Below are 11,487 nucleotides of genomic sequence, written 5' to 3'. Positions count from 1 at the left end.
TGTTCTTGGACCACAAGCTGTTATGGGCAGCTTGAGGATAAGCGTAGCTGCCTCGGCTATGGACTCCTCTGTCTGGTTCTATGGCTCCTGGTGCTGAATCCGAACTCTCAAGTGAGCTTACCAGGCTCAGAAGTGGCCTGTCCTGGGACCTGCACGCTAGCAGAAATAATATTTCTTATCTGTGGTTCAGCTGCCCCCCCCCGAGGGAGGGATGGTCTTGTGACCAAAGCACAGCGCAGGAGTCCCATGCTATGTTCCTAGCCCTGCCACTGACTCAGTGTGTGCACTTTGGCAAGTCATATAATGTCCCTGTGCCTCAGTTTCCCTATTAGTAAGTTTGGGGTAATATCTTGAGGAAGGTTAAGAAAATGTAATGATTTAATCATAATATTTGTCAAGTGTCTCCAGGTCCTCAGATAAGCAGTGCTGTGTTAGTGCAGGAAGCAGTCCATTCCTCATGCACTGAGGCTGCTCCCCTGAAACAGTAAGTTTGGCATACAGAAGAGCCAAAGACAGTGTTATCTAGACAAAGCTTTGAGGTGTGTTCAGACTAGCAATCAAGGTGTGTTCTTACTACATGTTCAAGTCCTAACGACAAGGCAGTATGTAGTTTTCATGTGTGTTAGCAGGTTGAGGTACATGCTTGGAAACTTCCCTGGGATTTCACCTCGTGAGCTAGTGCATGGTACGATCACTCTCCTTTTTGCTTGATGAAGACCAGGGCACGGTCATTGCTGAGTTGTTGATCAAGGCTGCAGAGGTATCAGGAGGAGCAGGGTAAGTTTTGTCCTCACGTAGAACTTGTCTTGTGCATGTAGCGAGAGACCCAGCGCAGACGGGATAATGAGTTAGTCATGCCCCTCAGCTTGCAAAGGCTGAGCTGGGAGACCTAGTGAAAGTGTCACTCTTTAGAGTGGGAGGCAGTTTGACCTAGCAATTAACTTGATTCCCCAAAAGCTTCAATTCCTTTGGGGAATTTATACAGCAGCAGCTTGTACGCTGGTAACGGCTTATAGGATCGCAGATATCGGGTTTTGGTCTCCCATCCTGTGAGATGGAGATGGGGTTATCTGAGGTCACCAAAGAAGGAAGAAGTAGAAAATGCTAATGGGGGTGGGGAGAGCGCGTGAGGATTATTTCTTCTGCTTGCAGTGGATCAGTTCAGCTGAAAGCTTGTGTGTGTTTGGCATCGGTACAGTTAATGTTAGTAAAGTACGTTGTGTTTCTATACTGCCTCATGTTGGATCTCAAAATATTGGTGTTCAAAAGTGCAGTACGCCTTGATTTGTAAAGGTCGCTGTCACTCGAGGGCGGTGGGTGGGAGTGGGACTGATGTTCCATTTGTCTGTGAATCCGTCTAGGCAAATGCTGAGGAGGTCGGGTTTTCCTTCATTCCCTTAGAAAGAAAAGAAGCTTCTTGCATTTCATGCTACCTCTTATAGTTTTCAGCATAACAGCCCATGATTATGGTTATTATTTATTCAAATTGTGGTAGTGCCCAGAGAACTCAACAAGGATCCAGATGCTGTACAAAAACACGGTAAGAGACGGTCCTTCTTTTTATGCTTTCAGTTCAAACTTTGTTTTAAAAGTGTTTTTAATCTTAGTGGTTAAGAGCAGTAGTTGAACTTACTGTTTTATTACGCTTCCGTCAATGGCCTTTAAATAAAAAGTAGATTGCTGCATGGGAAATTTACACACAGGCCTCCTGTTAGCATTATTAGAAAGTTGCATCTCTGGGAGACTCTTTCCAATGATATAATCCTAAAAAAAAAAGCGCCTTTACTTCAGTCAAGTATAGTTCTTGTAACAGTTCATATTTTACATAAAGTCATTCGGTTGGACCTAATTTTGGGTGTTGCCTGGAGGAAATGAATTTAGATCTCTAAAGTGGTTTATCATGTTCCTGGCAACCTCACACCCTGATTTTCAAGCATTATCTTTATAGAAAGGACAGAATTTTTACTTATATTTAGGCAGCCTTTGGAATAGGGGACTCTGGCATGGAAGTTATTTAAGAGCTGCTTGGTGTTAAGTGTGCTTATCCACTGATGTTCTTAGAGGGAAAAATAACCAACCTATCCTTATAGCTTAGGATGCTGCTAAGTATAATAAAATGGTGGTAATGATGAGTTCACCAGAGCAGTAAAGGGGACCTGTTTATTAGGATAAGTCCCTACTGCAAAAGGATCTCACTAACCTGGGTGACTGGCCGATGAAATTCAATGCTAAGTGCAAAGTAATGCACTGGGGGGGTTGTGTGTGTGTAATTCGAACTATTCATACAAAATGATGGAATCTCAACTAGCTGTTACGCTCAGGGATGGCTCCAGGTGCCAGCATGCCAAGTGCGTGCTTGGGGCAGCAAGCCGCGGGGGGCGCTCTGCTGGCGACACGCGGGCAGCAGGCAGGCTGCCGAAGGCAGCCTGCCTGCCGTGCTTGGGGCGGCAAAATGCCTAGAGCCGCATCTGATTATGCTCACAAAAGAGATCTTCGAGTCATCATTGGTAGTTCCCTGAAAACATCTGGACTGCGGCTGCACATTGAGCAAAGAGCTTCCAATGTTAGGAACCACTAGGAACGGGATAGATAATAAGACAGAAAATATCATAATGTCACTATTATAAATCCATGGTATGGCCACACCTGGAATACTGTGTGCAGTTCTGGTCGCTTCATCTCAAAAAGATACATTAGAATTGGAAAAGGGGCAGAGAAGGGTATTGACAATGATTAAGGGTCTAGGACAGCTTCCATCTGAGGAAAGATTAAAAAGGCTGGGGCTGTTTCTCTTAGAAAAGAGATGGCTAAAGGGAGGTATGACCAAGGTCTATAAAATCACAAATGCCATAGAAAAAGTGAATAAGGAAGTGTTATTTACCCCTTCACATCACATAAGGATGAGGGGTCACCTGATGAAATGAATAGGCATCAGGTTTAAAACAAACAAAAGGAAGTTCTGCTTCACACATGCACAACCAAAGTGTGGAACTCATTGCCATAGGGTGTTGTGAGGGCCAAAAGTGTAAGTGGGTTAAAAAAAAAATTAGATAAGTTCCTGGAGGACAGGGCCATCAATGGCTATTAGCCAAGAGAGCCAGGGACACATCCCCATGCTCCAGATATCCTTAAACCACTGACTACTAGAAGCTGGGACTGGAGGAGGGAGTGGATCACTTGAAATTGCTCTGTTCATTCCCTCAAACTTCTGGCAGTGGCCACTTTTGGAAGACGAGACTCGGCTAGATGGACCATTGGTCTGACCCAGAATGGCCATTCTTACATAGTCATCTTCTCTCGAGTGGGTGAGTTAGATTTATTTCTATATCACGTTTCTTTCTCGCATTCCTAAAGCAGAAACTTGAACTGGCTGCAGCCTAACACTTTAATATTACATTAAATTTGCCCAGTAACACCTCATCAGTAACACCTCATGCTTCAGAATAAGTACCCAAGAAAATTGGTGGTCCTTTCCCTCAGAAACAATGCCCAGGTAGACACTGCCTTTCGGTCTAGTGTTACACTGAATTTATTTCCAGTTACACTTCAGGTTGTTTTAATTCTTTAATGCTTTGTAATAGATCAGTAAACTCAACTGCAATGGGTAATATTAACGGACAAAGACAACATCGTGATGCGCTAGCTCGCTGTTTTGATTTTGTCTATTTACTTGCTAATTTGTCATAATAGCTCAGCTGCAAAGGGTGTTCTCCAGTTCTGCTCTGCCAGATAACTGCAGCTCGCTGCAGCAGTGCATGAGTACGCCACTCGGAGCTCTGAAAGCAGCTTCCTTGGCATTTAAAGCATTGGCAGTTGGATTAAAAACAACCTTTTTTAAAAAAAATTCTTTGCGCTGAACTTATTTTTGAAATGCTTCCAATGACCCAAATGTCAAAAAAAGCTGGTTCATCCGATGAACGTCTGTCTGTGGCAAAGGTGGAAAAAAGTCCTCATGTTGGAAAATAAACTGCTGGTGATGGAAACAATGGGTTAGAAAAAGAAAATACAGGGGCGTTTATGGCTCTTATTAATTTTTACCCTAGCAGAGATGCTAATTATGGCTGCATCTGTCCTAGATCTGTTTCTTCACACATCCCGCGGTTGGAGTTCAACTGGTGGTGTGTTGCTTGTATAAATAATAATAATACCCAGAACTTAAGTAGAGGCTTCTCATCCATAAGTTTCAAAGTGCTTTACCAAGGAGGTCAGTATCATTATCTGTAGGATGGGGAAACTGAGGCACAGAGTTAGGGTGACTTGCCCAGTGGTGAAGCTGGGAATAGAACTCAGCTCTCCTGGGTACCAGTCCAGTGCTCTGTCCTCCCAGGCCATGCTGCCTCAGACCATAGTCCTCTTCTGGACTCTGTATGCGTTAGCACTCCCACCATTAGTACTTTGGTTGGAGCTGCAAAGGTGCGCAGACCTCTTGGGTAAGTTTATCCTCTGTCAATGACTGCATGGCTGACCAAGTCATTAGACGAATGAAGATGTTCTGAAGAGTTTGCTTTTCAACATTTGCTTTCCCTTGTTTGAATGATCCACATGTTGAACTGACACTGCAGTTAGCTTGTGAGGCCTCCCTGTATTCTTCCTGGACAACCCTGGGTTGGAAGGAGAAAGGTGTAGCCTATGTTGCAGTGGTATTTATTTCCATGGGCTTGTTTTCAGGATTGGGAATGTCTCTGGCTGTTCCTGATTAGCTTCCTATCTGGACTGAAAGTATTTCAATTATATCCCGTCACCCTAGTAAAATAAATTGTCTTCAGTTTTCAAAGCATTCTTCTACTTTGTAAAACCACCATAGAAAAGTCCAAGCAGAGAGAGGTTCTGCAAATCTTTAAAGTGATGCCGCTTATTAAGCACTCGCTTGTCTACTGATCATTGTTATCTCAATTCCTGGTATTTGGCTTTATATCTCAAAGTGCTGTACAGACATTAGCTAATCCTAATAACATCAGTTGGGAGATGAGTATCTTCACCTGTATTTTACAGATGGGGAAACTGAAACACAGGAGATGAAATGTACTTGCCTGTATCAGTGGTGGTTGGGCTTGGAACTCTGAAGTTCTTGATTGCCAAACCTGATTGTTCGGACTGCTAGACTATGCCATCTCTCTGGTGTCTTGTACTGTAGGAAGGCAGCAAGCATGTATTTCAAAGTTCTGACATTGCTTCCTTATGAAACCAAGTTCCTGAAGAAAGTTTAGTAATATAAAGCTGACCCACAAAGGCATAAAAAGTTTGTCATTTTTTATTGTATTTGATTTACTTATTGCTTCCTTGTGATGATAAAATGTAAAGGTTTTGCTTGGTTTTTAACCATCAGCAATATCAAGTCTTGTCTGTCTTGTTTTTGATGGAAGTTTCCTGGAGGACTAGAAAATTGTTGTGAGAACTTTCTCAGCACTCAGTTGAAGTACCAGTTGGAATCTTTCACACACAACTTTTCTCCCAAGAGTGCATCAGATGTTGGAGTTAAATAGACACTTAGAAAAACAATGTTTGGAATAAGTCTAGCTGAAAAATAAACCTCAACAAATCTTCCTCTTCTTAATTGCTTAGCTTCCAGTTTTTATGGCTGATTCTTAATATAAAACATTTATTGGTGATGGAGAAAATAAACCAAATTCCTATTGCAAAAAGAAAGTAAAATTAGAACAAGAGCATAAACTCTGGCAAATCAAGTGTAAAAGTATAATTAGGGAGACCAAAAAGGAATCTGAAGAGCAGTTAGCAAAAGACACAAAAACTAACGGCAATTTTTTTTAAGTACATCAGAAGCAGGAAGCCTGCCAAACAGTCAGTGGGGTCACTGGATGATCGAGTTGCTAAAGGAGCATTCAAGGAAGACAAGGCCATTGTGGAGAAACTAAATGAATTCTTTGCATCTGTCTTCACTGCAGAGGATGGGAGGGAGATCCTCAGACCCGAGTCGTCATTTTTAGAATGACGGATCTGAGGACCTGTCCCAGATTGTTCCAAAACCTCCTCTACTGACACCTCAAACTGATAAACAGTAATAGGTCACCAGGACCAAACTGAGTTCCTTGAGAACTCTTGGGTGAATTCTGATATGAAAGAACAGAACTACTAACTGTGGTATGTAACCTATAGCTTAAATTGGCCTCTGTACCAGAGGATTGGAAGACAGGTAATATAACACCAATATTTAAAAAAGGCTCCAGAGGCAATCCTGACAATTATATACCAGTAAGCCGATTTGTTGAGGAAGAGTCAGCATGGCTTTTGTGAAGGGAAATCGTGCCTCACCAATCTATTAGAATTCTTGTAGGAGGTCAACAAACATGTTGATTGAGTGAGTATAGTGTACGTGGTCTTTCAGAAAGCCGTTCGTTGTCACGGTCCCTCACCAAAGGCTCCTAAACAAAGTGATCATTGTGGGATAAGAGGGAAGGTCCTCTCATGGATCAATAATTGGTTAAAAGATAGAAAACAAGGGATAGGAATAAATGATCAGTTTTCACAGTGGAGAGAGGTAAATAATGGGGTTCCCCAAAGATCTGTACTAGAACCAGTGCTGGTCAACATATTCATAAATGATTTGGAAAAGGGGGTGAACAGTGAGGTGGCAAAGTTTGCAGACGGTACAAAACTACTCAGGATAGTTAAGTCTAAAGCTGGCTACAAAGGGATCTCCCAAAACTGGGTGACTAGGAAATTCGACGTTGATAAATGGAAAATAATGCACATTGGAAACCATAATCCCAAGTATACGTACAAGATAATGGAGTCTTAATCAAAAAGTGAACAATGTGAGGATCAGGATAGATAATAAGACAGAAAAGATCATAATGCCGCTATGTAAACCCATGGTACGCCCACCCCTTGAACACTGCCTGCAGTGCTGACCGCTCCATCTCAAAAAAGGCTTGTTAGAATTGGAAAAAGTACAGAGAAGACAACAAAAGTGATAAAGGGTATGGAATAGCCTCTATCGGAGGAGATACTAAAAAGACTAGGACTGTTCAGCTTGGAAAAGAGATGACTGTGGAGGAATATGATCGAGATCTGTAAAAGTGGATAAGGAAGTGTTAGTTACCTCCTACACCTAACACAAAAACCAGGGATGACCTGCTGAAATGAATAGGCAGCAAGTTTAAAACAAATATAAGGAAGTACTACGTCACAGAATGCACAGTCAACCTGTGGAACTCCTTGCCAGGGGATGTTGTGAAGGCCAGAAGTGTGACTGGGTTCAAAAAAGAATTAGATAAGTTCATGGAGGAGAGGTCCATCGATGGCTATTTCCCAAGATAGTTGGGGACGCAACCCCATGTTCTGGATGTCGCTATACCTCTGACTGCCAGAAGCTGGGACTAAGCAACAGGGGATGATGAATCACTCAATAAATTGCCCTGTTCTGTTAATTCTCTCTAACACATCTGGCAGCGGCCGCTGCCAGAAGACAGGATGCTGGGCTGGATGGACCATTGGTCTGACCAAGTATGGCACTTATTATGTTCTTAATTCAGAAAACCTATTGGACAGTTATTAGCCACACAGATTTAAAAGCAGCTTGAAACCCCACTACTGCCATGCAGTTTGGTTTAATGGTAAAATAAAAATTAAATTTAAAATGTCCTTATCTGAAGTGGGCTTTGTCTAGGGACTGTTTGTAACAGGAGAGGAGAAATGCAGCTTTCTATTTGATGAATGCAGTTTGGCTTGAAGGTGTTTTGATTTGTATGTTTCCTTTTTCACGAACAAAAAGTGTTCGGTGTTAGTGTCTTCCCTCTTGTCTGTGAAGGAAAGTACGTAAGTTCTCAGACATGTTCCATCAGGTGCAGACCCTCCATGGGTTTGACGAAAAATCAGAATATTTTATCCAGTGTATGTTACAGGCTATTGTTTGAAAGTTTATTCTCTTGCTTTTTTTAAAGCATGGCCCTCCTGGCTCTCTTTGCATTACAGCTTTCTTTAATACTGTATTTCTTATCCCAGCTCTATCCCTGAACAAAGTTCAGTAACAGCTGAAGAGGGGGCAGAGAAATTCAGAGATTCTAGGCAGGAGAGAAAAGATGGATTGTAGCTGCAATTTGCAGTAGGATGAAGTCAGTTCTAACAGCAATTATTGTTTTGATGCCACCTTTTTAATTTGGGATCTTTCAGTATTAATAGGGCCATTTTAAGGTCACGTCCCACTCTGTAAATGATTGGAAGCTAAGTATACATCTTGACATATCATCTTAGCCCTCCACCTCCTGTGCAGAATGGGGGCCCTGATCTCACTCACTCATCACGTATTTCCCCAGCTCTTTCAGCATCATGAGTGGAGGCATGCTAACCCTAAAGGTCACTGAAAGAGTCTCAATCTAGACAAGGTCCGTCTCCTTGAAGGAGAGGATGAAGCGAGTACGTTTTAGCACCACCGACCCTGTGAGTATCTTGTTTTCTTTGCACCCTGAGTGGAGGGGAAAATAAATGTGCAGCGCTCTGAAGCTGGCTGTGGCAAGTTTGCTTCTGAGTTGAAAAGCACAAGCTGTTGCTTTTGCCTTGATTAGTGGATTCACTGAAGCTGGACGTTTTCTTCGCTCCTTGCAATCTGTTGCGTTGCTTTTGTCGGTTAATTGTTTTCATGCCGTTAAAATGTGAGGGTGTTCATTTGAACCGTTCTCTAGGGAGGCTCCTGTTTATCCCAGCTCACAGCTTGAATGGCATGAAGAGTCCAATTTGTGCATCTTAAACAGTGAATCATTGCGAGCACAAAAATAAACGTACGTTCTCTCCAGGGAAATGATACACAGACAGATCATCTTGGAGTGTTGGGCTCTCATGAGGACCTGAAGAATTTTAATCATTGTGGCCACGCTTTCCATAAACCTGTTGTAGGATCTGGAGCTTTCTGCAGAAGGCAGGCTTCTTCTCATTAGGGGTTAATGTTCATTGTGATCCTACTCGTAATAATGCAGATGCCTCAGTATAATTTGGTTGGAATTTAGTGTTCTCGCTCTTGCAATTATGACATCAGGAATCTGAAAAGTGTTCCACGGCTGACGTTGGGATATTTAAAATGCAGAGCACTGTTTCACAGTACTTAGGGTATAAACAGAGTAATGGGATGAAATTAAGAGAAGAAAAATTTAGGCTGTCTTCCAGTGAGAACGATAGGACTGCAGAATTGAGTCCCAAGGGACTGATGGAATCCTCGTGGTTTGAGATGCTTGGAATTAGACGGGAGTCTGGGGACGAATGGACGAGGTGTGACCTAACGACTTTTCTATCTCTAGAATTCTTTCATAATCCAAATGACTAAATGCACAGTGATGCAGCCCTTTTCCCCCCTCCATAAGGCAGTCCAGTCCTAGCTTTTCTCAGAAGCCCCTCAGTGCGAAGGACATTTCCAATCTCACTGTGATGCCGTTTGTAAATGTTGCTTTTAATTGGGCTATTTCTGAGATTTTTTCCCCCTGAGTCTTGTCACTAGGGGAAAAGTCCTTATTTCAGAGAAGATGAGAACTTCAAGCAGTTCTAAAGCTACTCTGGTCTACGTTCCTGATGCTCTAACATGATCGTGTCTGAAGGCTAGGAGGAGAGGGTAGGGATTGGCCTGCTCTCTGCTGCAGTAGCAGTGTGAGATGGGATGGTTCAATGGGCAAGATGTGAAATTTGACATGTTTCATGTCCCTGTAGCTGCAGGGTCAGATCTCCAGGAGCATGGACTCTACCCTCTCCAAGGAGATAAACTATTTTGTGCATTTTGCTCTGGATCTTTCGCACAAGACCTTATAAACCAAGGAGGGTCACATCTCTTCTGTGTGGGCACCAAAGATCCCATGGGACACTTTTCTTAAGATCTTCCTTTATAATCAAATTCCTTCCAGACCCAGCGCATGTCACCAAAATGTAAAATTTATGCTTTGAAGCAATCGGTTTCTTTAAACCAGGGATTGTTTTCAGTCACCTGGCATTGCTGACTTTGAGGTCTAGGGTCTGATCAGTGCAGATGTTGAGTGTGTGTGTTTGTAAAAATGTCTCAGAAAAAAATACCAACAAAACTGTTTGTTCAGCCAAGGGTCTTTAAGGCCAGTCATTGTTAGTGGGCTTAGATGAGTAGTGCCTTATTCACCAGATGTAGCCAGTCTTCCAAAGTAAAAATTCCTGCTGGCCCGCAGCTGCCTGGCCAACTGCTGTCTTCTCCCCTTTTAAAATACAGAGCTGGCGTCTGAGCCTCACTTCCTGGATGTTGGGCACAGACTTCTTGACTCGAATGGGGCTGCTGCTGTGAATAAAGAGTAATGGCTGCGGAACTGGGCCTCTGGCTCGGCGACGCTCTTGGCATTACTAGCCGATTATTTAGCTTGTGTGAAATTACTCGATCTCGGTCCTGTTCCTTGCCAGCCCCTGCGCACAGTTGAAAATAAAAATTGAAATTGTTCTTCGCCGTGGCCAAGAGGCCAAGGATTGAATGGGACCCGGAACTCCCTCTAGGGTGGGGCTGAGGCATATTGGGGGCATACAGGGAAGCCTGCACTGCTTGTGTGTTCAGCTGATGATGATCTAGTGAGCACCAAGTCGGTGGAAAAGCAATGAACATGCTGGCTGCAAGAGCGAGTCTGGTTCGGCTTGTCCTGAGTCTAGCATTACAGAGCCAAAGCAAACTCTGCTTTGTAATTAACAAGGGTCTTATGGCGATGGATGGGGCAGTGTTAGTTCAGGTTGGTGTCAGGAGAACGTGGTTTGAAAGGGACACCTGCTTTATTAAACAATAAAATAAATTGGGGAAACCTGAGAAATGGACCCACTTCTGACCAAATAATCTACTTTTAAACATCAATAAACACTCATCTTTCCAAAGATTTTAGGATAATCCCTTTGCATTTTCTTGTGGGTCTTTTTTAATTGAGTGTTTTCAATGGCTTCTGCAGAGTCCAGGGAAAGGGGCGGGAGAGTGAACTAACTAAAATGACTTGTATTAGCATGTTGTGTGCCCTTCATATGGAGCCAGGCGAATCTCCAAGTGTGTGTGCATAAAATTAAACTGCAAAATTATGGATTCAACAAAAATAAAACGGCAGGAGGCACAGTTACCATATAACCTGGCCTTGAAATATATATTTCAACCTAAATTATTTTCATCTCGTAAAGTTAATTGCCACTGTGGGTAGGAAGCGTTTCCAGTGTAATTCAGCCCTTGGAACTGGAACTGAATAACCAGCAAATCCAGCGTTTTGAGTAGCAGATAGCGCAAGGGCCCGTTGTCTATAGTTGTTTTAAAACTGGGAGGACAATAAAAAAAGGGAGACTCTCTCTCTGCTTTTTTTTGAGGGGGTGGAGGGGTCAGTTTATTTAGCGTGATTAACTGTGAAAATGTTAGCGTGATGCATCAGGACCAAGTCCTCTTGTTTATCTACGAAACAGGAGCAAGCAGCCTCACAAACTCCCCCACACTCCCACCATCAAGGTTTGTCTTCGTTCTGGAGATTCCATACCACCTTTAGGGCTGAGAGGACAGTTTCTGCTGTAATT

The 11,487-nt window shown here is 42.9% G+C and overlaps 1 long non-coding RNA gene across 1 annotated transcript; it reads left to right on the top strand.

Moving 5' to 3' along the window:
* On the top strand, positions 1-7,032 carry LOC127035185 (uncharacterized). The gene is made up of 3 exons (XR_007769588.1): positions 1-777; positions 1,496-1,540; positions 3,216-7,032. It is a non-coding gene; the product is annotated as an uncharacterized LOC127035185 (long non-coding RNA).
* The last annotated feature ends 4,455 nt before the right edge of the window (positions 7,033-11,487 follow it).

This window comes from Gopherus flavomarginatus, chromosome 16 (genome assembly GCF_025201925.1).
Source record: "Gopherus flavomarginatus isolate rGopFla2 chromosome 16, rGopFla2.mat.asm, whole genome shotgun sequence".
Lineage (NCBI taxonomy): Eukaryota > Metazoa > Chordata > Testudines > Testudinidae > Gopherus > Gopherus flavomarginatus.
Note: the sequence above shows the minus strand (reverse complement) of the source record. Positions and strands in the feature narration are given on the sequence as shown.